Source organism: Excalfactoria chinensis, chromosome 7 (assembly GCF_039878825.1).
Source record: "Excalfactoria chinensis isolate bCotChi1 chromosome 7, bCotChi1.hap2, whole genome shotgun sequence".
NCBI lineage: Eukaryota > Metazoa > Chordata > Aves > Galliformes > Phasianidae > Excalfactoria > Excalfactoria chinensis.
In genome coordinates, this window is record NC_092831.1 from 2,753,374 (window position 1) to 2,780,132 (window position 26,759).

Here is a 26,759-nt window from a genome sequence, read left to right on the forward strand (position 1 = left end):
CAGGACCTTCTTGTAAATGATGTGTCCTTGGCCAGTACAAGAAAACCTCCCAAGTGAATATATCACAGAAAATCAGGCATACAGTTCTGGCCCTTGTTAAGAAAAATAGATAATGAAAAGCAGAGAAACCTCTGAAGATTCAGAAATAACTTTCATAAATATCCTCAAAGGAGATGATTATATATTCCAAATCAAATACCTCAGAGACATAGAGACATACGTATTCCAGTAGGCTCCCTTTCTAAAGGTATTATTCACCATTTTCAATTTATGCTTCCACTAAATCTTATTTATCATCATGCTTTTCTCAGCTGATTAAACCCAGATAACAGTAACTTCTTTTTTTTTTTTTTTTTCAATGCTGGATTTACACACGCCTTCAAAAATATGTAATACTTTTCTACTGAAAGTTTATTATGGACATCAATGAACTTGCAGTTCTTTGGTGTAAAGTAATAGCATTACATTTGCTTTTCTCTCTTGCTCCGAGTCTCCCATTTGCTTTTTCCCTCCTGCTTTTGGCAGATTTGACTTGGTGTCTTTAGGGTGTTTGGTACTTCCAAGAAAGAAATTACAGAGCCCAGCAGCTTTAACCAGGTTAGCGCTGCACATCTCGCACTGGGCAGAGCTGACATTTCACAGGAGGCTGGAATGTTCTCCATTATCTCTGTGGAAGCACTTTGTAAACTTGGACGGGATCCAGTTAAGGAGCCAAAAACAGCACTGTGGAAATTACCTGTCCAGTCAAGTCTATAAAAAGTGAGTCACAGATAACATAAGCTAAAGCCAATAATTACTTCAGATAATCCATGAACATACTGTAAGTTGAAAATGGAATAACTTAGAGTAATGAGGACATATTAATGTGGGTCAATAACAAAAATCATAGCTATGTTTATCCAAAAAATGATCAGCTTTTGATCCTGGAGCCAGCCTGATTCCCCACATGTCTGGGACCTTGAACATGGCAAGCGGCATGCAACTTTACACCGCATCCTGAAACACCCTCGGGAGCAAACTGTAGGACCCTGAGAAGCTCCCAGCAGCACCACGCAACGCTTCTGGATCAGAGCTCAGTGTGTGTTCCCATGACACTCAAAGTAGGCAAAAGAGGCCCCTTTTCCCAAGTTTGTAAACAGAATGCAGCTTCCTTCAAGCAAAAACGGTGAGAAAATTTCAGAGGATTTTTTCAAGCATCACGCCTTGTCGCTTGCGGGATCTGGGAAAGTAACTGTGTTGCAATAAAACGGACTGTAGGCTCTTTATGAAACAGGATGGGATGTTTATATTTGACTATCATGGTGATGGCTGTTATTGAAAACAAAGAATGAAAGAAAGCAAAGATAGATAAACATATTAATTATGTGTCAAACCACAGGATACCTCTTAGGACACTGCGATGGGAAGACCCAAATGCTGTAGCTAACTTTGCTTATTTTCAGTGTATTACATTTTGGGCTTTATATTAATCTTTAGGGAGAAATGAATTTCAGAATTAGTATTTGATGTGGTGACCTTGTTCTGAATTTCCTCCTTATGTTTAAAGTGAGGCTGATATCCATCCAGCAGCGAAACGAGGTGGTGACAACACACACAATCCTCACTTACATGAAACCCCACGCTTGGGTACTGGGAATGAGTGTCCCTATGTCTAACCTGCACTGGAAGTTACAGGGCTACAGAGAGACGAGTATTTCCCTGCCTTCATACCCTACTGAGAGAATTTTAAATTCACTCGGCTCATTCCCTGTAATTTCTCTCACTGGCCCAATAAAAAGCATCATTTTCTGTTTTTCAGAATCAGAATTCAGAGGCAGAAATGCAGCCACATTAGAAGGGCAGAAATACCTTTTAGAGTCCGTGTTCCAGCGTATAGAAGACCTCCAATTAAAGTCTCTCTCTGCTCAAGCTGGCGCTTCTGTTTTAATTGCACCCTCCTGTCACCTTGTGTATCATTTTAATTTTTCCGGCCCATGTGAAGGTTTCAGAGCTCCCCAAATGAAATTGGGGCTGTCAAGTGATGTGATGCTGCGTCACCGCGTTGCTGATGGCCAAGAGCCAGCTCTGCCAGCACTCCGCTTTGTACTGTCCGGGGGAGAGAGCTGATTCTTCAGCAGCGTCTAATCAGTTTAAAACAAATCTGGAAGATGTTACTAGAAGACGAGATGAGATCCAGACCACGGCAGCCTGCGCATACAAAGAAGTGAAGGATTTCTTCTGAGAACAAAATTAAAGAGGTGGAAAGAACACTTGGCAGTTTCAACACAATTATGACTGAGAATAAGAAGGAGTGTACTACTGGTTGAGGAAATGGGACTACTGGTACCTTGAGAAAGTACACGGAGATATCAAGATCTCAGATCTGGTCAGCACTGGAAAATTTCCCATAAATTCATCAGCTCCTGGTTAATTCTTGAAAAGAAACCAAGGATAAAGAAGTTAGGAGGTAAAGATGACACATTTATCTAATAAATCACAAGAGGCATTAAAAAAATGCACGCTTTGGATTCGTGTAATGTCTTCTATCTGAGTTCCTCAGAAGACTTCAGAAGCTGTCTGCTTTCTGCCCTATCGCAGATAACACAAAGGTCCCCATTCATCTTACCAGCGCCTCGTCTAGAAACCTCACAGAAGGCCTGGATCACACAGACATTACTTACAAATGAGAAACTCCAATGGTTTTCTTCAGGCTGGTTTTCTGGAAAAGTTCATTTCCTTTGGACACCTTGCAGTAAAGGTGTGACACAAAGAAATGATGGCAGAAAACCAAATGTTTTCCTGCCTGCAGGCATCTGACCTGGCTCAGAGATCAGTATCCAACGTAACATGACCAAGACCCACGTTTTAGTTCCTGCAGGAATTGACTGAGAGAGCAAGTCTGAAACATAAGTACCTAGAGGGGAATGGAAATAGTCAGGAAAGTGGCAGAGGAGCTGCTGGCACCTCTCACTCTTATGGGAAGAGGTGAGAGAAGGAAGCATCTCTGGAGACACGCTTCCCGAACATAAAGACTTAAAGCAGAAAACAGAAAGCTCGCTTCCATTTGAAACGATCACAGGTACGTTCTATAGATCAGCTAGATAGGGAAGAACTACAGCTCCGAGCAGAAAGGAAATGCTTAAATGCTTTCCTTGTTGTGGAGGTAGAGCACCGGGATGTGTCCTTCCTCCTAATGAGAAAAAAACACCTCTTCAGACATTTTGCAGCATTTCGCCCCATCGTTTGCTTTCTCTTGGAGATCTCTTCCCTTATTTCCTTCACTTTATTATTACCCACATTGTTGATCACATGGGCAAATGGCTCAAGTGAGTGAAAGGGAGCAGAGTTTATCCCTCAGCCTGCAGGGCTGCATCTATTAAAGCTTGCCAACTTCAGTTGAGCAAAACGTGGTGAAACATTCTTTCACCTTACATGGGAATTAACCCAAGATCTGAGCCGAGAGAAATTCTCCCACTTCTCTGTAAAATTCTGTAATTCATCTCTTTCACTTTCCATGAGGATTTTTCTCACGGTCTGTGAAGCAGGTCAGATTACCTTAGATATTCTGTCAGTAGCTGAGCGGATCGGGTATTATAAGCTCTAATTTATGGTCTCCTGTAACATACTGTATTATAAAATACTGAAAGATTACAGATCCACTTCAGTTAAACCCTTAAATGTCTGCTTGCTTAGCCAAGCGTGGCCTTGAAGGCTTTTAGTCCTGCAGGGACCCTGGGCTGACATCTCCTGAGCAGTGCAGGGCACAGAGCTTAAGCTATCCCTATCCACCCACTGAGGACCTGAGCCACACTGTGCTGTTTTGGACTCTTGGGTTTTTCACCTTCTCCTGTTCTACCCCACACTGCACACTCAAGCCCGCTTCACCAACCCCGATGACCACAAGATCCAAAATATGAAGGTTCTATACCTGCAGTACTAAATATCAGTTTCCTTGTATCACTGTACAGCCTTGCTTTAGCACAGGGCATTGCAGTCTGTGTTAAGAACTGCTTACTGCAACACACTCTATGAATTTCTTTCGGCCTCTTGTCTTCATCCATTCCTACTTTCACATTACTCATCTCATTCTTCATCTCCCCTTTTACCCTTTCCTCACTTTACTGTCCCATCAAGGACAATGGGCAGGACATGACTGTTAAGAAGATCTGAAAGTTTTCGTCCCCTTCTACTTTCTGCACTGCTCACTTTCACCAACGCTTTAGGCTGTTCACCATATTATCTCGGCATGGCTGCCAGTCTCTGCCACTGCTTTGGTCCTTGCCTGTACCAGGTGCAGGATGTGGCCCCTGAGGTACAAAACACCCTCCAGCAGCTTTGTTTCAAGCACAGCATCACATCAGCTGTGAGTCCCGGAAGCTGCTGTAGTGGCCGCAGTGGGAGTGGGAGAAGAGGACAAAGTGCCAAAGCTCCCCTGGGAAGTGCATATGGAGAGCTCAGCTCTGTTCTCAGCAGAATCTTCCCGTAATAGCATCAGACACCATCACTGACACTAATTACTGAGGAAGCAAGGGGGGAGCAGGCACATGCTGGGGCAGGAGAACCCTTGGCTGCTCTCTTCTGTTCCCACCTCAAAATGGCTCTGGCTGAAGGCACGAGGCCACTCCAGCTGCAGGCTTACCTTGGGAAGGAGCAGAGAGGATGCTCCAAGCTTGGCTGCGTCTCTTCATTTGGATTAACACATCTTCATCATCTCTGGGAAGTGATCTCAAAGAGCAACATGGCAAGGAGCTGATGGATTCTGCATACAGTTCCCTGTGTGACGACCAGCCTTCAAATAAAGACCTGAGTCTGCAGCTTCTTCTACCAGCACTAAACATACAACTGCACAAAAAAATCCTTTTCATAATCAGGAGGAAAAAGAGAGAGAGAGAGGAAAAAAATAGTAAAAAAAAAACAGCCCAAATTCTTAAAACATATTCAGACTCAGCTGGAATTCAGACCAAGAGATGGACTAGCTCTTACTTATCCCTGAGGCACATTCACCCCTCCATATAATTAAGCTCTTGGGCTGTTTTGTTAGTGTTGAGAAGCAGGCTTTGCCAAAAGTCATCTGGCTTTCTCGCTTAAAACAGTGACAGGTTTTTTTTTTCCTCTCCTTGCTAAAGAAACCTTTCAATTTCATTGCTTGTGTGCTTTAGGTATAATTTCTTTTTTTTCACAGGGTTATTTCCTACCCACAGAATTACACAAAAAATGGTCATCAGTGCTCCTGCCGAGAAGACCAGCCACATTGCAGGGAATAACTTTAATATTTATAAAAAAATAAAGACCATACTTCTTTTAAAGATCTTGCTCTAAACAAACTGAATTATTCATGCACAGAATTGTACAGCATTAGAACACCTGTTTTCAATCATGCATAATGTAAAATCACTCATTACCTCACAAGAGCCTCTACATCTCCAGCAATCAAATAGCATTGAAACAGCGGAACAGGTGCTTGGCAGGTGGATGCAAACAGATGTTTTGGGCTCGCTTGTCTTTTCTTGTACAGGTGTGGTGATCTTGTTTTTAGCGGCGTAATTGCTATTTAAATAGGTGATATTTAATTCTTACGTGCTTTAATATTTATTTTTGCATCTTCAGTTCCTTTTTCCGCTCTGTGAACAGTGTAGGCTCCAGGCAGCCCATGAGATGTGCAGAGGCTCCGAGCTGTGAGGTGGGGTGATGGCACTGCATCACACTTACTCTGACTTTCAGCCCACGGGTCCCTGCCCACAACACTTTGTCCCTACCCTGCAAGATTTGTGCTTAACCACTGCAAGCACCACCTCACTCTCAGCTATCTGATAGTGAACAGGGGCCAAGGTACATTTCCTGAAGGAAACCTGAATGGTGGGTGTAGGAAACAGAATAAATAAAAAAGATTTCTTTTCAGGCAGTGAACCAACGGTGATCCAAAAGTACTCTGGTGCAGTATCATTCAAGCAGTCATTACTAGTTGGCCAAGACACATTCCCAGTAGACAATGAACCAGCCGTGGTCCCAGAGTACTTTGTTTCAGTGTCATTCCAGCACTGATTACTAGTTGGCCCGAACAGACACATTCCTAGTCTTACGTTGGATTTCACCAGTGGCAAATCATTACAAACATCTCTAAACTTGACAGCCTGTCTGATGGTTTCAGCCAATGGTGGATAAGCCATGGGGAGAGTTCATTACACTACCGAGTCACACGTACCTGTGCCTGCTTCTTGTGGTCCTACATCTTAGGGAAGTAAAGATAAATATCAGATGCAGTGAGCTGCATCAGTGCTTCATGCAGGTGGGCTAAGAGCAGAACAGGTTTTCATGGCTAGCATACAGTGCTAATCCATATGTAGGGTGTAAACAACTGACAAATGGTGTAGCATGGACCTGAGCAGTAACGTTTTTGGACTAAAACATGCCACCATAAGATTAGCTCTGATAACACCTACAGAGCATTACAACAAAAGAGTTGCTTCTTCCTTCTGTTAACTTGGATTCCTAAATAAATAGTGAGAGAAAGAAATTGTTAGTCAGAGCTTCTGTATTTCCTTCCTCTCTTCCTTGTGCTCTAGCTGACTGGAGAGAGCAATGAGCAATCTGATACTGCTGCTAGAGATGCTCCCTCTTAGACAGTCTGATATGTTGGAAGCACAAACACATATAAAGCAATCATGTATGTACATGTTTAAGATACTAAATGTGATCGTAACTGTGGTCACACAATATGGCCAGCATCAGTTCTTATGCCAGCACAAGGAAAACAATCTACACAGCCAAACAAATTCAATAATTTCACCTCTGTACACCTAAATAATTAACTTGATTGTATTTTTCAGCATCAGATACCTCATTTTTTTCTTTGAATATAAGCATCTTCTTATTTCCAAGCAAAAATAGCAAAAGAACACAGAAAATTAGGGGATTTATTCTGGTTTTACCTCTCAGAAACAGGTGCTCAGATGCCAGAGTAATAAATAGGACCAGTTAATGAATCTGTCTTGAACCAAGTATGACAGAATTTAAATGACACAATTACCTTAACAAGTAGGATACCAAGGCTGATAACTATGCCCATATTTGTATGTGGATCTATGCACATACAGCTCACACTTGCATGGATAAGAAGTACATCCAGCATTAATTTATGTGTTTATTCATGTGTAGCTTTTCAAATATGTAGAAACCAGAGGGAAAAAAACCTACTAGAACTGGACAGCTTTACCTATTCATCCTGAGCATGTGCATTGCCACAGGAACTCCTCCAGAAGCAGCAGGTGCTTGCAGTGAGCCTTCACAACAGCATCTCCTGGGCTCCTCTGGTTCAGGCTCCAGAAATGCTCCCTTCAGCAAACGTCCTGAGAGACCGTGAAATTCCTCTCTTTCTGGGTCAGAAATGTGTGATTTCTAATGGAACAGAAGTTACTCCTAAGTGAAAGAATGGCAAAGAGAAAACAAGGGTTGAATCAGTGGACACGGGATGAAATGAAAGCTCAACAAATGCTCCCCAGATTCCACTTGGGAATCATTTCTGACCGTTTCTTTGGTAAGAAATGTAAACACGTTTCACAGAACAGGTCCACCAGCGCTCTTTCTTTGACCTCCCACCCAGCCCCAGGTGCTGGAGCTCATCGTCATCCCAGGATGAGCGTGTTTTGAACCTTTCCACAAAGGGCTGTTTGATGTGGAGTGCTGCCTTCAGGAAACGGAGCCGCCCTCGTCCTCACTGTAAGAACTTTTGACCACTTTTCGCTGCAGGACCATTTCCCACAACCTCGTCTCCATGACTGGGCTTCAAAGGACGCTGCGCTGCTCTTCCTTTTAACATCCTCACCAGCCATTCTGCTTGGATTGGGAGGGGGAGCTTCCCCCTTTTTTTTCCCCCTGCATTATCTTTCAGTTCATGCCTCGTGTTTTGTTTCTGTCTCAGCTGATGGCAGAGGCAGCATGGATTGGTCTCTCCAGGATGCTCCTGATCAATTTTCTTCTCACGTGAAGTATAAATTATTAACAGCTGCCAGGCACACTGAACCAGTTCAGTCCCCAAAAAGCTTCCTCACCAAATTTTCCCCCCGTTTTGCAAAAAAATTCCTCACAAATTAATAAATACCTTCAAGCTTTCTCTCCCCCCCCCCAAAAAAAAACATTGATAGAGATATAAAATGAAGGTAGGATCAGCTTGGGCAGGCATAGAAGTCTGGAGCTGCTGTCAGAAAATACTCTAGCTGGAGTTACATGATTTTTTCATCTGTAATTTTAGATACTGGGAGCTGTGGGGAGCTCAGGCAGCATCTGGGAGAGGTGTAACTTTCTATGCATGCACTGCTGGACCCTATGCACTCAAATCCCCATTGCTTGAAAGGTGTAATGCGTTTGCAAACCTCGGTGGTCTCCTGCCCCATGCTCCCAACTCCATGCACAAGGTATCAGCTTTGCAGTGAGATGCATTCAACCCCTGCGGATTTCCCACATTGCAACACCATCAGTCCCTCACAGCATGTGGGGAAAAGAAACCCTGTGATCTGTGTAACCATTTAGATATGGCCTGTATTCCTCAAACAGTTTCCTGTTCCCAGACAGCAAAGCTGCACACAAGATACAGCAAAATTTGGGCAACATCCCGGTATTGATTCTCCCCATTCACATGGATTCTGCACATCTCTGCACACGGGTTCCCTGCATGGACCAAACCTGGCATTGCAAACAGGTATCCCAATTATCAGGTTTGCATTTGCACGCGTATGCGATTAAAATATATGCACACAAAATGGAAGGAGGCACTGAATACTGTGCCCAGCACAAGCCCTGCAGCACGAGCTCGGTGGGTTTTCACCCAGCAGCTCCGCTTTCAGCCGACAGCTGCAGATCCCAGGTGGTCTGACATTTGAGATAGGGCTGCAGGGAGAGTGGAAGGTGTTTGAGAGAGAAGGGGGCTGTGAACAGCACCGAGCCCTCATCCAGATGGAACCGTTCACCAAATAACCTGAGATACTCTATTACCGTCCATATGTCTCCCAGGTCTCCAAAGGCCATACTCCATTGATTTATTAGAAATCTGCTTTATTTTTTCTTTCCAAAACAGGGTATAACGTGGGATTTAGTATCATCTGAAATGCTCTTTCTCAAAAATTAGTTCTTCACTTTGGAAATGCTTCACCAGATGAAAAGGTAAATATTTTGGGATGGGAGCCCTCTCCTCACGTACCCTTTTAACAAGTCTCCTCCTGCCACAGCACAGGATAAAACATTTTCTAGGGCATTTCAGTGATAAATAAATGACTGAAGGCACAGCACCGATGGAGCAAAAGCCACCATATGGATATAACCACGCTCACGGTCTGCCTTGCGCCTATTTCTTCCTTAGCAGATAAGCCTGGAAGAATTATTTTATTGTTTTAGCACTGCAAACAGTTGTTATTAGTGTATCTTATTTATAGTTGGTTCTTTGCAGCACTGTAGTAATATAGAAAAATATCAGTTATTTCATCACACTGGTGAATTTAATGAACCTGAAGGTGTGTGTTATTTTAGCACTTGCTGCAGCTCCTGTGAAAACCCAATGGTGCTAAAATCTGTAAACCTGTCACTGCTTAAGTAATAACCTTGTTAAAAGCATCTTCATTTAACTTATTTCAGCTTTTGCAGAATGCAGGTTTTATTTTATCAGTGCGGGGAATAGGTGTTTCCAACCAAACCACTTATTGTAAATATATTTAATTGTAGTTCATTAATTTATTCACAGTGTTATTGCTTTTATTTTAACACTTAGTTTAAATTAAGCGTTGTCTGGAGCTGAGTTCCCATTTTCGATTTTTTTAAACAAACTCTTAATTTATATGAAATATCTTTGGTCGGAACAGTAAATTTTATCCTGCAATATGGAAAACGCTCTTTGCATTCATTAATATCCCTTTTATGCTGCAAGAAATGAACTTCCTTTCTTAACGCTACAGACGGGAAAACAAAATGAGATTTTTCTTTTCTTTTAATCTCAGCGCTGTGAAATTGGACTTGTTTCTTCCATTTAAAAATATAGAGAAAATAGAAGCATTGACAGCACACGTTCCGAACTATCAGTTGATCCCCTGCAAATGCACATCGACAGTTAGTGATATTTTGGCAATTAAAGGAAATGGGAACTCCCTGCTACTTAACATCGCTCCTCAAAAGTGAAGTGTAATTTGCACCATCACTTCTTTATAGCACCAGTGATGCTTCCTTCTTTATTGCACCGCGGCGTTGTTTGTGACAAATGATAAAAGCATCAGCTTCCCAGTAAATTTTTACAAGGTGGGCAATTATCCATCCATTAATACTCCTTCTTTTAGACCTGCTATGCTACCATGTGCTGCATGGCACACCGTGAATCCCAGGGAACAAATCAGCAGCAGAAGTTTCTGGCCTAATCAGTCTTGATTTTAGCTTGCAAACAAGTCAGAAGTGTTGTTTTATGTCATCCCTTCTTCTAATTTTGGTATCAAAACCCCTATGAGGGATGGCAGTGCACAGTGCTAGTAACTCTGGCTGTCCTACATATACAGCAACACTGATGCAATAGGAGGTATCTACTCCTGACCTGGAAATTAGGGAGCAAGGATGGGTGAGAAAGGCAATCTCTGAGCTGGGATTTAAGAATAAAAGTGGGATTACACCAATATCCCAGAGAAGAGGCACACTGCATGCAGTGGGGTCACCACTGGATTGTTGTTCTGGTTGCAGACCCAAAGAGTGCAAACGTGCCCCAAGAAGTGAGAAGGAAATGAGGAGAGAAGCCAAGCCGTCAGCCCTGCATCTGACTGTTGGATTGGGATTCAGGGCAGGAGTTAGGATGCTTCACATCCCAACAGCTGCACTCTGTCTTCAGGATCTGAGAAACTGGACAAGACAACTGAAAAAGAATCCAGTTGTTTAAGCTTCGGCTAGGACTGTGTTTATATTTGTTTTGCTTGTAACCTTTCGTTTCCAGCCCTGCAACTAAAAGCCTGACCTTGTCTTGCTTAATAAACCTCGTGCAGAAACTTTATTTTGTCATATAGCCTGTTCCACGCCAAGGGGAAGATGGATGGGTGGGATCAGTGGGGCTGCAGTGCAGTAACACATCCCGTGGGCACTCATCCTGCCCTGTGCTGCAGCCCAACCATTGACTGGAGTTAGAGCCATGGCACCTCCTGGCCAACACATCCTTTGCCTGCGGGTGTGCTCGAGGGGCTTCACCACCATGAGTCTGATTTGGGGGCTCACAGCTGGCCATCATGCTCAGCTCTGCTATGTTCCTCTCCAGCTATATGTGCGAAGTTGGGTTATGAGATCCCACCTGCCCTGACCTAGCTGGGTTTGCTGCTAAAGAAACCTTGAAGAAAGACCTGCCAGTGCCAAGCACCCCCTTACAGATCTTCTGCACTGGAAGATGCTGCAGCTCAAACAGGAAAAAAGAAAAGACAAACCCAACCCAACCCAAGAGCCAGCACTGATTACAGCCACGGCTGGGAGAGAGCATGGGGAATGGCAGTGCTGGTATTGCATGTCTGAATCCTGTGCAGTAGAGCAGTCCAGCTGCCAAGCTGGGAGGGGAACTTCTCTTTCTAAAAGGCAGCATAAATTGGCCTAGCAATGTGTTTAATACACATCTACATTGTATTGACCTGAGCTACTTTATAGCTAAAGCACCAACTATTTATCTCCAAACAAAATAATTCCAGGTAGGGTTTCATGTTAATGACCTTGTCTTCACATACTACAAAACCAGCTCACTGCAGTTCTGTACCCACTGCTACTACCACACCAGAGCTATGTCAACGTAATATTTATGACAGTAGTGCTAAAAATGTGAGATTCAACTTAAAATTACTGAGCAGAAACCAGAATTTAGAAAGATTCCCTGTTAAACCAGAATCCCACACACTGACACAACAGTAACAGCAATTTGACCCACATAACTTCTTTTGTTCCTTAAGTTCCACTGTTACAGACCAATTATACGTTCTTTAAAGAAATGTTATTAATTATTGAAATATTAAAAGCTGAAGTCATTGTTTTTCTCTACTTAGCATGCCTTTTAAGAGAGATTATAGAGGGAGAACCTTTTGATAAGTCTTAAAATATTCACCAGTGCTAGAACAATTTAATGAAATTCACATTTATTTCAAGGATTTTTTTAATTAAATCTATTGGTTGTTGGTATCCGTAAACCCTTAAGAATAAACACCTGCAGTGTTTTATTATGTAAAAAGGTAGTTTAATTGCATCATATTTATCACAGACAAATCAAGCCCTATTCAGAAGATAATAATGACACAGTAATTGGACCAGTAATTGGTTCAGGATGATTCAATATTGTACTAATAATCATAAATACTACTGTCTCCTGCTTTGGTACAAGGCTGACACTATATTATAGATTGGATTTGGTGCAATAAATATTCGTGAACTGGGTCCAGTAGTGCCTAGGTCTTTAGTTCCACTGCGTTAGTAAATAACAGGTATCAAATAATAATACATTCTACATGAGCAACCATTCCTCACATGTGGCACTGAGTATGTTGTGCTCTTTTCTGCATCCAGAAATGGATGGAATAAGCATCTGTACAGTAAAGAATCTCCTTGCATTAAGCATCACCATTTGCCTCGAGATGTTTCCACTCCAGGCAAACCTGGTCACACTCTGAGCCAGTTGTAAAGTAGACCCATTCGGTTTAAATCTTGCTTTCTTTGTTTTTTTGCCTGTTTGTTCCTATTTATTCTTATTCATGATGATGAAAGAAAGGGCACTTTCCAAGGGACCTAACTGCAAAACCAGTGCTGAGCATTCAGCATTAAAGAAGACGTAGGAGAACAGATAATGTAACCCCAAACTGATCACTCATAAACTCCACAGTAGGTCAGGGAATAAGCATGGTGCACAGAGACCAATACCACTACTGCTTTCTTGGAGGCTGTCTCCTTTTCATGCATGTTCAACATTTTCTTTGTTTGGCTGCTCTAGAATACAACTACTCCATGAGAGGCATTGCGCTTGTCCCTGCTGCTGCAGCCTCTCAGGGCTCTCTATTTCCAGTATGAATGGTTTGCTCTTGGAAAACAGGATTATTTTGTGCATGAAAATACCAACTGAAAGTAACCACAACATCCCAACACTAACTGGTTGCTCCTTATTACCATCTGTCACATGTCAGCTATTAGGCCTGAGCTTCTCAAACACAGGTAGCCCTGAATGAAAGGACTCAGATTCATCCTTAGGCAGACAAAGAAGAGAGAGATGGCAAATTTTCAATATGCTTCTTCCCTGGCTTTCACTTGGAGCTTCCACCAGAGTTCTCCAGACTGCCCTGATGTGATCCTGCTTAGTTCTGTGCCATCTTGAGTTTCCTATCACATCAATAAAAGCCCTATTCATCCCAATTGTGCAATATAAATTGTCCTACTGGTACCCAACTGTAATCTACCTTTCTTTTTCGCTCTGTTTTTATTTGTATGGGTAAAGTAATATGCCAGTTTTATTATTTTCTTTCTTGCCTTCACTTGTGGAGAGGGGGAAGAAATCCAATCAATCAAACACAATACCATTACGGCAAAGGGCGGATGGTAGGAGGTGACGGTCCCGTACCAATTGCTTGTTTATGGTGCCTTGATACAGTATAACGTGGCACACAAAGCCACTCACATGCCACTTAATGATAACTGTGAAAATCACGCCTGTCACCGCTGCATTCAGGGGAGGCTTGGCGGACCCGCAGCACCGCTCCTTCGCCAGGGCTGTGAGCTTTCAGAGGGAGCCAAAAGGGAGTGGAGCCTCATTATCCCCGAAACAATGATCCTTATTCACTACACAGAGAAACTTGCTTTTCATTGACGTATTATACAGCTCGGAGCTGGAATAGAGATAACGTATCCCCTTTATCACTGGAACAAAAGATTGAGGGTCTTTGCTCCTGGTTTGGAATAATGCCCTCAGCAGCCCAAACTAGTGCGTTTTTGAGAACTTACCTTTTTTCCTTGAATTGCTTTGCATTCGAGGGATGGTGCAGCAAGGCCCAGGTACAGGCAGCAGCCAGGCTGAGCATAGGGTTGAGATTTCATCTCTCCGACTGTCATCTCGCTCGCTGACATTGGCCCTCCCAACCACAATACCTGAAGGATGGAGGAAGGGAGGGAGATGAGGAGTGCAGAAAACCAAAGAGACAACTCATGTTGCAAAAGGTACTTAGGGAAGCCTCTTAAGACTATATAGTGAAGGAGACACGGCGTAGGCACTAAGGCTGAAAGCAATCTGTACAAATGAAATGCTATGGCAGAATGGCACCAGGGGACCGGTTCACTCATAATGGAGTCAAAGTAATGGAGCCCAAACACACCCCGAGATGGTGGCAACTCTGGGAAGGCATGCAACACCCAGTCATCCCTTCCTATTTCTTTTTTCCTCCTCGATGTTCCATCCCAAAGTCAGCTTTTCACTTTGCCTTAGTCTCTCTTACCTTTGCCTGGCACAGGGAGGAGGAAAGGTGAGAAGACAGGAGAGCTATCACTGCGCACAGCCAGGCAGGCAGGCAGCAGAGGTAGCAGCAGAGGTAGAGGAACAGAATGTGTTGAAAGCATCATGATCCAGTGCCAGGAAATAACAGTTAGCATATCCCTGAATGACATTTACAGGAAACCTATGTTTCCTTTTCAGGGCCATAAGCTTCAACAAACTGGTGTGTTCAGTCAGCCCTTCCCCATGTACAGTATGGATGCCACAATTTTCTCAGCATATGCTCAGCTGCGTCCTTCTGATGGCATCCATGTTGGCGCTCTTCCATCTATAGGCATGGAGGGATGTCTTCATCTTCTGCAGGAGTCTGGGGCTACTGCCAAAGGCAGGCATCCAAGCACCGCAGGCAAGGAGAGGGGAGCGTTTTGGTTCCTGAATAAGGATTAGGCTTTGCAACACCTGAGCAGTGAAAATCCTGTGGAGCCTTGGTGGCCAGAGCCAGGAGCCGCCGCAGCTCTGCTGAATATTGCTGAGTCGAGCCCCATTTAACCAAGGTGAGCGTGTGCTGCAGAGCAAATTGTAGGAAATTTAGGAAACAAATGGCAAACAGGCAGCCCCATGTAACGTCCATATAAATGCCTCAGTGGCTTTGGCTCCGATGCATTTCTAATGTGTAATAGATAACAATTTCATTAGCTTAGCTCACTCCCAGCTCTCACCTAAGGAAAAATTGGGCCACCAGTGCTCCTAGTCCTAGAGCTGATTCAGTTGTGTGGAGCCAGGAACCCTTTGATCTTTTGTTATATGCTCCTGAGGAGCCCAGTAGTGCACCATCCTGAGCAACAATACTAGTCAAATCCCTTTATAATTTACTTTGTTTTTAATCGCAAGCAGAAAAGGGGGGAAAAAAATCACCTCTCCCTTTTTTTTTTGCCCTGGAGCTTATCTACTTCTTGTCTTTTACAGTATGGGCCAAAATGTGCTCTTCTTCCTTGAGAAAGGAGGATTGCAATGACAGAAACAGGATACCCAGACTTAAGGGCAGGATTTTGTCTACACGTTCCTTTATCCACTGTATGTTTATTGCACCTAATACATTTAGGAGAAGAGAATGGGATTTACTTAGATATTAAATGGCCTAAGAAATCATTCTCAACAAGGAATAAAGCATTTCCTTTACAGAAAATCATGCTATAGAATAAGCTCTTAAGTTAATTTAAAGAGAAAATTAGGAAAACAAAGGCGGAGTGCCAGGGATGTGGATAGGCACCAGCTCACACCTCTGTGAGTTAGAGATGCAGAAATTCCCCCTCCCCTCCTGCCCGGCCCATGTGCTTTGCTGAACTGAAAGGTAACCCGTATTGATCGGCGGCCATAAAAGCCCAGCAAACACAAAGCAGCCAGAGGTGATAGAGATGTGAATTAAAAGCTCTGTTATGGCTCTCCACCTGATCAGGAGAACCTTATTTAGCTCAGCCCCTGGACAGAAGTTGCCTTCTACTTTTGAGCCATTTTTCTTCTCCTCTTGCTTTTTCCAAAGAAATGATGACTGTGCACAGCTAATTAACAACAAAGAGTAATTGAACTAAGACTCTTAACTATCTACCTTTAAATCAAAGGAAGGAGGCAACCAATAGTAAAATTTAATCTGTCCTCTGGGGCAGGAGACAGCTTACAGGTTCAAGTCAGATAGCAAATGTAGCTAAATGGCAGTCAGAAAAGATCATGTGACTGGGGGCTAAAAACTAATTAATCTCCATAAAGCTGTAAGTGAGGTAGGTAAGATGACTTGAAATCTGATTACATTATTGCATTTAAGGAGGGAAAATGCAGCATGTATTTTTCATGTTGATTTTAACCACCTGAGCCCTTAATGACATTTTGTACCTTGAAAGAAAAACTCGTATTTCATCCATATTTAAAAAGATCTACAAAGATGCTGTTGTCAGGAGCACAGAGTTTACAGATTTAGCCTCAATAATGGTGCAGAGTGCTTTTCTAAACTTTTTTCCCCCCTGTAAGCCAGGCAAAGATTCCAAGTTAACTATGGAAAGACACAATGCCAAGCACGGAACAAAGCTAAAATAAGCCTTAGAGCAAGGATAATTTTACTGTATGTTATGTTACAAGGAAAAGATGCTGCATTCTAACTGACTGCTGAGGATGCATGTGCATTGCTCCTTTGATTTGCAAACAACCTGCGATGCTAAATTCTGAATTAGTGGGAACAGAGCACTGCTTCGGATTTCTATTATTTATAACAGGCTACGAAGCAAGGAATACACAAACAAGCACCAAAAATAAGACTGCAGGCAGATGGCAGACCTCAAGTCCGTGCATCCAGTCCAAATACACACTGAGCAGACCCTACCCTATGAACCTTGATGTGTACTTTTCAGCCTTCAGTCACAGCTATGGGCATCATCTTTTGCCTCTTCTGTAGCAGCACCCATAGTAATGAATGGGATACACCACACACACATACCCCAAAGACTGAGGCTTTCTCAGAGTCAATTAGGGGTTTCTGCATGGCATTAGCACCAGCACCTGAATGGGGACAGCTTTATGCAATGAAAAAGTGTAGTTTTGAAATGTTTGTAATATACTTGATATATACTGCCACGCAAGTATATAGCGGCAATAAATAAATAGCATTTAAGTTAACAAGCACACGTTTATAGGTATAATAATGGCATTTTGCACTAATGCAACACCTTTGATCCCAGAATTTCTAAGTCCTTTGCAAAGATTAATTAATTAAGCTTCAACACGCCCCTGCACCAGATGTTATTAAAATACTTTTATGGCTTACAAATTCCACGAAAGATGTGCTTGTATTTCATGTCATATCGTGCCTCCCATCCAAGGCAATTACTTTTCTCCTCACCTGGCTCTGCGGTGCATGGGAAATGATGCTCGCATGGGCAGCTTTCAGCCTCTTTTTGCAGGTGGGAAAGTTCAGAGGTTCCTATCTGTCCCTGCACCCTTCCCTTTAAACAGGGAGGCATTTTCTCCTACAGCCTCAGACTTTCTCTGTTCGCTTCCCATGTAGCTTTTTTGCTATGACCAATCTCCCTCACACACTCTGAGATTTTCCAAGTTGCTCTTTAAAGTTAAGCAGACATTTTTCTCACATGGTAAAATTGTCGTGTGGCTGAAAAATGTTCTCCTCACACACACACACACCTTTTCTCTCAGGAGCCAAATCACTACACGCCTTACATCTTCATTCCTGTTTTTGCCAGAAGCCAACATGAGTTCCAGTTCAGAACCTACTTGCAAGAGACTTAAGGTAGAGCAACTTGGCAGCCGAACTTGTTGGATGAAAATGTGTGTTTGCAAAGTCTGGCACAGATGGAGGCACCTCTTGCATGAACCCTTAGTCTCTCTGGGGAAAAGACAGCACACAGGAATTAGCTCTCAAACCTAATCCTCTGCTTATCACTCTTATCTAGAGCTGGCTATGAATCCTTCCCTGCACTCCGATTTGTAGGAAACTCCCACACAGAGCAAAGTTTGGCTTCTTAACTTACTAGACTTCAGAAATGCCAAACAGACACTTGAATTTAATTTCTGTTGGGCAATTCTCAAGAGAAACCAACTCCCTTCTCTCTCTTTCCTCCTGCTTCCAGAAGTTGGCTCTCAGGTACCTGATGAGAAGGAAGAGCTCACAGTGCTGCTCCATAAGCAGGTCAGTTCAGAATTCTCTTCTCCACCTGATTTATTACTTACTCAAACTGCTCATCTCTTCTGACCATCAGTCAAACCAGACCAAAATTTGGCCAAAGAGCTCAATTTGTGGATGGCACAACTGCACACATGCACAGAAAACCTCACTTCATACACATCATGCCCTAGAAAACGTACAAGAAAAAGTGCTCAGATAAGTTTTAATGCTTCATTGAAAATATGCTGGCAGAGACCTTATGCTGACTCTCTCTTTACCTATCTATATTTTACCAACAAGGTAAAAGACCACATCACTTCTTTTTGTGCTTATGGGACTCAGTGACAGGGACTCAGGTGTCACAGATGAGCTTCAAACTCTCCATCATTTTACCCCTAAGCATCAGCAACAACCAGCCCCCATCTATGTATCATTATTATCCATATTTCTTAATACACCTGGAGATGGACCCTTTGGAGACCCAACAGCCACAAACACAGAATGACCCTTCACAGTGCCACAGGGCTTACGTTTCTTGGCTGCATGTTTGGTCACACATTTACATCACTACTCGGGGCATTTCTGTAATGCCAATGATGTGGTCATAGGCCTTCACCAAGCAAAGAGTTTTTCACATTTCCTTACTGATGTAATTTTTCTTTGTGGTAGTTGCCATAAGTCTTGAAATTTTCTTTATCTGAACTCTGTATTTTTTGCTATTCAAACAGCTCACAGGAGGTCAGTTTTAAGCATCCTGTACTATTACTTCCTGCATGGCTTTCCTACAGCCCTGTGACGTACAATTTTGTGCCAGCCACTTTTGAGAAATGCACTGACTGACCACCATAGAGTGGAGCCTTTGCTGTTCCTTGACAAGGTACTTTACAGCTTTCTTTTTTGGAGGAAATAAGACCATTCCTTTTATAGCCAAAGGAGAGGGAATCCCCATGCCAAACTTCAGATTCCTGACATAATTTTCCACCTACTCAGCTGTAACTGTGTCCCAGCACAAGCACATTCCCACACAATTCGAGGACACTGCAGCTTTCATGGACCCCTGGAGAGCAGAACCTACCATGAGAGCACATTTTCCTTAAATAAAGAGGATCTTTTAGAAACAAAGAGCAATCTTACCTCTTCAGGTCACAGATAATGCAGCTGAGTCCGGCTGAATAACTGTTTGTACCATATGGATGTTGATACCACAGTTCAGTGTGCTCCAATAATTAATTACGTGAAGGTACTGAACAACCAAAATGCCTTGGCTGAATTTAGGCTGCACCTGCAAGGATGTCATATAATGCCATGTAAGATGCCATAAGGTGTCATGCTTTCTATTATCATTTTTTTTTCCACTTTATCCTCTTACAAATCTACAATTTCTACCCACAACTTTTAAAGCCTATAGAGATTCAAGCATTTTTAGGTAGAAGTGTTGTATTGTAATCAAAGGATTGGCCCATGGACTGGGCAGTCCCTGCTTTTAGATACTTGAGGCCAAGAACTGGATACAAATCTATCTAAAGGTTCTTTAATACAAAGGATGGCAAGGAAATTCTGGTTCAAAATAAGAGTCAATTCAACTATAAATCATGATTATAGATAATTCCCAGTGTGGCATGATATCATTTAATTTCCAAAGGAAACAGAGGAAGTGGCAGCACTGCCATGTAATAATATCAAGCAAAAAAGAAAAAGGAAAGAAGAAGGACTTTATAACCTATTCTGTGCATAGGTCATAAATTACCAATCAGACACGTAGTTCCCATTTAATATTTTAAAGTCTTGTTATATGTACTCTTTTTCCTTGTTCATGCTTTGTCTTTACAAATACACTTGGCCATAATGAAAATAAACCTGCTCAAGTCTCTGTGGCCTGAGACAAGCTATAACACATTTCTGCACCACGGGGTGGGCTCATGGGATACCTACTGAGAAAATGCATCCCCTCTGCGCATGCCCAGACTATTAAAATGAATTGACATGTTAATGCTGACAGGAAAAGAGCACAAGAGAGCTTGCTAAATTACTGCTCAGTCAGGCACTAGGAATTCCTGAGTGGCCAACTCCTGAGCAAAACCTGCAGCAAGGAGACGAGGGGGGAAAAGGAGAGGAAGAATGGAGAAGGGGCAGGGGGGGGGAAAGCAGAAAAAAAAAGGTGAAGTGGGTGGAAAAAAGAAACTTTATTGTCATATGCAACAAACCAAACAAACACTGAGGGGTTGTCATGTTAGCAACGCACCTACTCATAAATCATATGGATTTTAATCATACCTGCCACCTCAGCTTGCTTCTCCCCTGAGAAATTGTTTTCTTTTTGCTCCCTCCTTCACTCGCTTTCAATTATCTGGAAGCTGTTTCTCGTGTTTATTTATTTATCTAAAGTTCATATACAGTATGCATGCAGAAATTTCCTCTGGGGGACCAAGCCTAGGCAGATCATACAGGGATGCGGTGGAGCGTAGCAGCTAACAGCTCAGATGAATGTACTCAGTCTCCGAAAACCTGCTTTGGACCACAGTGACAAGAGAAGGGGAGGACAGAAAGTAATTAGTGTGTGTACAATGATGGATTATGGCTTAATATTCAGGCATTTCACCTTTTGACTGTTATAGGTAGGCCTACAAGCTGACAAACAAAGTCCACATTCTTGCCAATAAGGGGGGGAGAAAAAATAGAGAGAAAAAAGGCAAATAAAACACTCTTTTAAACAAGCCACGTCTTCTGTTTGGTGAGTAAATCGCAATTAGTTGTTTTATTTGTGTTTCAGACCTTTTATAGTTTTGAAAACATCACGTATATATGCTGGTACCCATACGAGGGGAACCTGAGGGAAAGCTGCTTGGCACATTTCTGACAAGCTGGCATAATATTGTTTTTATGTCTCACAGCTTCTATATGTAACTTTAGTACGAAAGAGCAACTCAGTCTCTCCAATTTTAAGGAGGGAGTGAACTGCCAGTGACCTTTCCTCAGCTCTGGGAGGTGAACGTGTAGCACAGATCCATCAAGACATGAAGATCTTATAGACAACTTTAAGAAAAAAAAGAAGGAAAGCCATCAGGTTTTTTTTTTTTAAGCCAGACCGAAGGAAAAATAGACAAGAAGAGCTCAATAGTGAGCTGCAACTACAGGTGAAACGGTTTTAACTCGAAAATGAGTTTAGAGCAGGATTCAAACTGGAGATCCGCACGTATGGGTTAGGTCTACAGCAGCTTTTTTAAGGGACGTTTGAATCTACATTTGCTATGCAAGGTATTGTTCAGTTCCATTTAGACAGCTCTCCCATTTGGAACACTTGTAGAAATTAAACGGTAAAGAGATTCAGCTGCCCATGCTTTGAGGTGGAGGGTGAGCATAGAATTCCTAGGACCCTCAGTTCCCTTCCCAAATCCAAGGAGCCCACACTTGCACGTTCTCTGTTCCTTTGCCAACTCTGCTAAACCCAAATAGACCTTGAGAGCAAAGGGATTCTTGTGCACTATGGGACACCAATCTTTTTGTGTAAACAGAAGGTATGTCAAGGGCAAAGCACATCATTCAGGAGAGGATCCACAAGCATTTATGTCAGTGTTGTCCTTAAGTAAATGTGTGCAGGACCCATACGATACAGCATAAACACCAAACAATGACCAAAACGTATCCCACTGACATAATGCTCCACAAATAATGATGTTACCGTATAACGTTATTATCTGACCTGGATCGTGGCCGTGGACTGGCAAGGAGCCCATTTCCTGCCCTCTGTCTCTCGGAGGTACCTAAGCCAGAACACAAAACAGGTGGTTTCTTGTGAGCAAAACTTAGTTTTGCAAAACCATGTGCTTTCTGCCTGCAGCTTCTTCGACCTAAAGATCAAAGCCCCACGGCGTGTACAGTTCACTCCTCTGAAATGCCAGCTTCCTTGTTATAAATGACATGTTGCAGATTTGGTGTAACTTTCGTTTCATTTCATATTTTAATTTGCGATCTCAGATATCAAAGAAAGCTAAACTGACAAAAGACAGCTTGTAAACCTATTCAAGTGGAGTTTTCAATGGTTTACATAAATCAACCCATAATCTACTTTATTTAAATCTCCGAGTGTATAAAAGGCTGCAGTTTGTCAGACTAAGATAAAATGCATATATTAATGAGAATATAGAGGAGTAACATGAAGCAACATTAAACAGTACACAGCACTAGGACATAAGCAGGCTCAAGGCTCTGTTAGTTACCGTGAGTCGCAGTGAATCCTCGTGGTCTGGTTGGGCTCCACCCACCAGGGAGGTGATGGTTGATCTGAAGGGCTTGTGCTGGAACAGCTGCCCAGAGAGGCTGTGAATGCCCCATCCATCCCTGGAGGTGTTCAAGGCCAGGTTGGATGGGCCCTGGGCAGCCTGGGCTGGTATTAAATGTGAAGGTTGATAGCCCTGACTGTGGCAGGTGGGTCAGACCTTCATGATCCTTGAGGTCCCTTCCAACCCAACTATACTGCGATTCTGCATCAGCACAGAGATTGCTCACAAACCAGGTACCCAAAGCCATCTGGGATATCCTTCCAACAGACTGGTGCCTGGTTGGTGTTTTCCACATGCTCTTCCACCACTTCACTCCAAAACGAAGAATGTCACAAATCTGTGATGGTCTAATGCTTCAGGACCTACAGGGGAATGTGAGTTCTTTTCAGTTGTCCAAGTTTTTGCAAAAGGTTAATCTCTACTAAATGGTCCATATAAACAACCTTGTGCTGTTAGCAATGCAATTGTACTGTGTAGGGCCTGTGAGAGGTAAATGGATTTAGATATGACACTAATACATTACTCTCAGTCTCATGTTACTCAGATGACAGGAATAAGTGCCAAAGTTTTGACAGATCTTAATTTAAAACAAACAAACAGATAAACAAAACAAACAAAAAATCAAACAAAATCCCTGAGCTCTTTAGTTAGCTCCACTTCCTCCCAACCTTGCAGTAATGTGAGTTTTCCTTATGCAGTTGGGGGAAAAAAAACAATAGTTACCATGGAAATTGCCACAAATCTTTTTATTTCAGACTCCTCCAACAGAGGAGCATGTTTATGAAGACACACATAGAATCCACTCATCGTTTACTTTGGCAGTGATATAACTATGTCTTTTTTTTTTTCCCCCCCAAGTTTTACGAGGTGTTTCACAATAATTTGCTCCGCTCTTGTTCTCATTACAAAAGCAATATTAGAATGATAATGACTTACATGCTCTGTCATACTATACTGACCCTGACCTTTTCAGTATGCTGCCTTTTGAAAGCCTGACAGGGCCACCTCTCCTGCACACGCTAACATGGCAGAGAACTGTGACCGGGGAACGGGAAGGAAAGAGAAGTGGATGACAGCATCAGACAATTTGCCAAATTCTTTTAAGCTTTAAATAACCATTCTCTAACTCATCATTTTTTTTTGTATTTAAGCAGATTTCCTGTCTCTCCCCAGCACTGCATGTCCCTGGAATAGCACTGGTCATTCAGTGCAATGACTTATCCGGAATAGGTGCTCTGCAAAGCAAGAGGTCTCCACCCACGCCCTGCTGTTTGGATATCAGTTTGGCCCTGTGAATCAGCTCAGGAATAAAATCGGAACTTGGTCCCGCATGACATCTCTTTTCTCAGCATACACAACCTTTATTTTGTTGCTTCTGCGGTGTTGCTTTTTTTTTTTTCTTTGAATGTGCATCGTAGAGCCCAAGCCTGTCCCTTTAGACATGTGCTGTGCTTACTTTTGTAGGATAGGAAATTTTCTTCAGCTGTATTCCCTGCTGCAAATTCCCCTGTGAAAGATCAGGAGACTGAAGGCAGCTCCACACAACGGGGCCAACTCATTGCACAGGCATGGAGTCACCAGGGGACATGCTCACATAGAGCACGTTCCTCCTGCTCCCTCACTTGCCGGAGCAGAAAGCAACAAAAAAGTGTCCCAAAAGAGAGTTATTTCAAATCTTCTGCCTCTTGTGTATGATTATTAGTGGGACAAGGCTGCATCGTTCCTTGAAAAGGGTATGGAAGAAGGCAGGAGTTTTTACACCACTGGAAACCTTGCGATGGGGGAAATAGCCCCAGAGATCTTAGGATGGATTTAGTCGGTAGGGCTCCTTCTGGTCATCACTCTACCCTTACCAGCTTTGATCTGCAGTGCTGGTAGCCATCCAAACAACACTTGTGTTGCCGCTAATCTCTCTTTTTGGAATTGCTGTGGTTCAAAGGGAATCTTTTAGAATTCAGCTGACTTCCCTCAGATATTCCCTGATATACAACGCTCCCTATCTTTCTGCAGCAGAGGTGGAAATTGAGAGGTGTTCAGCCTGTAGTAGCTCCATCTCACATCTGTCCTCTCCAACACTCCTTGAAGGTGTGCTGAAAAGACCTATAAACCCTGAAAATAAACTTTAATTTTCCCTCCATTTCTCTGAAGCAAGCTGTCCCTTACATTATATCTGCCTACATTATAGTCCTCCATGACACTGCTTTGCAATTCAGATCCAATCCGGGATGGTTTTATTTGCATAAGTCATAACGTAAACAGCAAATAGGTCTGTGGGATATCACTTGGCTTGTCAAAGAAAATAGATCTTTGTTGAAGGAAGCATTAAATGGGAACCAATATGGAAAACACATTGTACTGCTCAAAGGACAGACATTTTTGATCCTCTGAGCAGCTTTCCTGCATTCAACCATATCAGAGAAATACCTAGTTATAACAGTTTTCTCTCCATAAAAAGGGTTTTTTTGAATGAAACAAGCAAGCACCACTTCCCTCTTTCCACTGAGGCTAAATGCATCACACACAGCAAAGGCAATACACCTCCCTTGCAACTAATGGCCTTGAAGGAACAACTCTATCTCCAGGAAACATAGAGGGTAATAACACAGATTTCATACCACTGCTCCAGGTATGTGGGAGGAAAACTCTTAACAGAGCATCTCAACTCTTTGCACTTTCTTCTCTGAGTTACGAAACAGAAAATGATAAATGATTTAAAAACAAACAACAAAACCAAAACCCACTCATTCCTCTCTAGAGGCTGAAAGAGCAGAAAAGCAGGTAGCAGCACAATGTCAACAACTCCCATGGGACCACTCATCCCAGCCACGGACTGACTATAGGTGCACCCGAATGACATATGCAGCAAGTACCCTTCATACTTGAGACTGGGAAAACATTTCTGGCCCCCTGCTCACCTTCTCCCAGGATGCTGCGTCCTGCACTGGGTCCCTCATTGAGTAGAGCCAAGGAGCTGCTGCAGGAAAAAATGCCGCAGGAAATGAGGTCAGCATCCATGGTACTTCCTAAAAGGATCCCCGTGTGACTCCTACTACCAGTATTCCACATCCAGCTTCTTTCCCTTCGCTGTTCTCTCCTTCACAAGTTTCTATTCACTTTCCTCAGTGTTTACTGTACTTTCAACAGTTACGTGGCTACCATCCATAGGAGAACCATGGGAACTGGCAGGCAATGAATGACTGGCATGTAAAAGTTTTTCTTTTTTTTCCCTTCTTCTTCTACTTCTCCTTCTTGAAAACAACCTTGGCGAGCCATCAGATGAAAAAAAACCCATTCTTCTGCCAGCTCCTACCCAGTGCCAGTGTCGAGCTATTTAAAGCTCTCTGAGAAGTGGTATGGAGGAAGGTTGCATCAAAGCAGCGTAACAAGTTGCATCTTTTCCCTCCATATTGAAAATAAGACGCTGAGCTCTCTTTTCTGCTCACACTTGACACAAGTTAAACATCCAAGCCTCTGACATAAATGTACACTGTAGGAATCCATAATAAAGTACCACAGTTAAAACTAGCAACTGCATTTTCGATGTGAGAGCATAATCCTTATTGTTACCGGGGAGTCTGGATCCTGCCACAACAGAGGTTTTTTTGTTATATTACATGCCTACCAACCAAGACCTTTTATTTTATAGCTCCCTATGGTAGGGAGAGGAGAAAGAGTGGATTTAAGTTTCCAGGGAGCTGTCGGCCTTTGTAATAAGGTACATGGCTCACTGCTAGTTCACAAAGGGGGTTAGCACTAGAACTGCAGTGAACTATTCATCCTGCCAGCAAGCTCAGGTGAACACAGCGCTCGGAGCCAAACGGGAATGCTCAGTCCCATTCACCCAGTAGCTATATAATGTACCACAAGCTGAAAGCCGTTCACTGAGCCAGCAGGAAATTCAGACGTTAGCAAGAACTGGAACCAGAGCTGCTGTGATGGATGGCAATATCCAGACCCTGGGAAGTGTGTAGTAGTGCTGGGCTGTGTGTGTGCCATAAGCACGGGAGTGCATCACTTTTGAGATCAGTGAGCAAGTCTGGGAGTCAGGGGACTGAGGTGTTCCTCCTCTCCTCCTCCCTGGGAAACTGTGAGCAGAAAGTGATGGATTTGATTTATTTCCCATTGTCAGCTACGAGGAAAGGAATGAAACTAAGAGTAGAATGAAGAAAAAAAAAACAACCACAAAACAAAAGACTTAACTCTAGGAGGGAAAAAGGCCTATTCCCAGGGGAGAAATGTGATACTCCCCAGCTTGCCCACTATCAGCACTCCAAGGCCCATTCCCAGCTGCTCCACATTCTTGGGTTTCATCACTCAGCTCTGAGTTACAGGGGAGCATTAGCACTGGCCACTCTGCTCCTGCAGCTCTGTTGGTGCT

At 42.9% G+C, this 26,759-nt stretch overlaps 2 long non-coding RNA genes across 2 annotated transcripts; both read right to left on the reverse strand.

The window, feature by feature from the left end:
* Positions 1–883: 883 nt before the first annotated feature.
* On the reverse strand, positions 884–2,678 carry LOC140255184 (uncharacterized). The gene is made up of 3 exons (XR_011904424.1): positions 2,327–2,678; positions 1,849–2,187; positions 884–1,308 (listed from the first exon to the last, which is right to left on the reverse strand). It is a non-coding gene; the product is annotated as an uncharacterized lncRNA (long non-coding RNA).
* Positions 2,679–6,573: 3,895 nt separating this feature from the next.
* On the reverse strand, positions 6,574–25,394 carry LOC140255183 (uncharacterized). Its single transcript, XR_011904423.1, has 6 exons — positions 25,297–25,394; positions 21,802–21,862; positions 20,376–20,606; positions 19,236–19,383; positions 13,951–14,094; positions 6,574–7,374 (listed from the first exon to the last, which is right to left on the reverse strand). It is a non-coding gene; the product is annotated as an uncharacterized lncRNA (long non-coding RNA).
* Between the last annotated feature and the right edge of the window lie 1,365 nt (positions 25,395–26,759).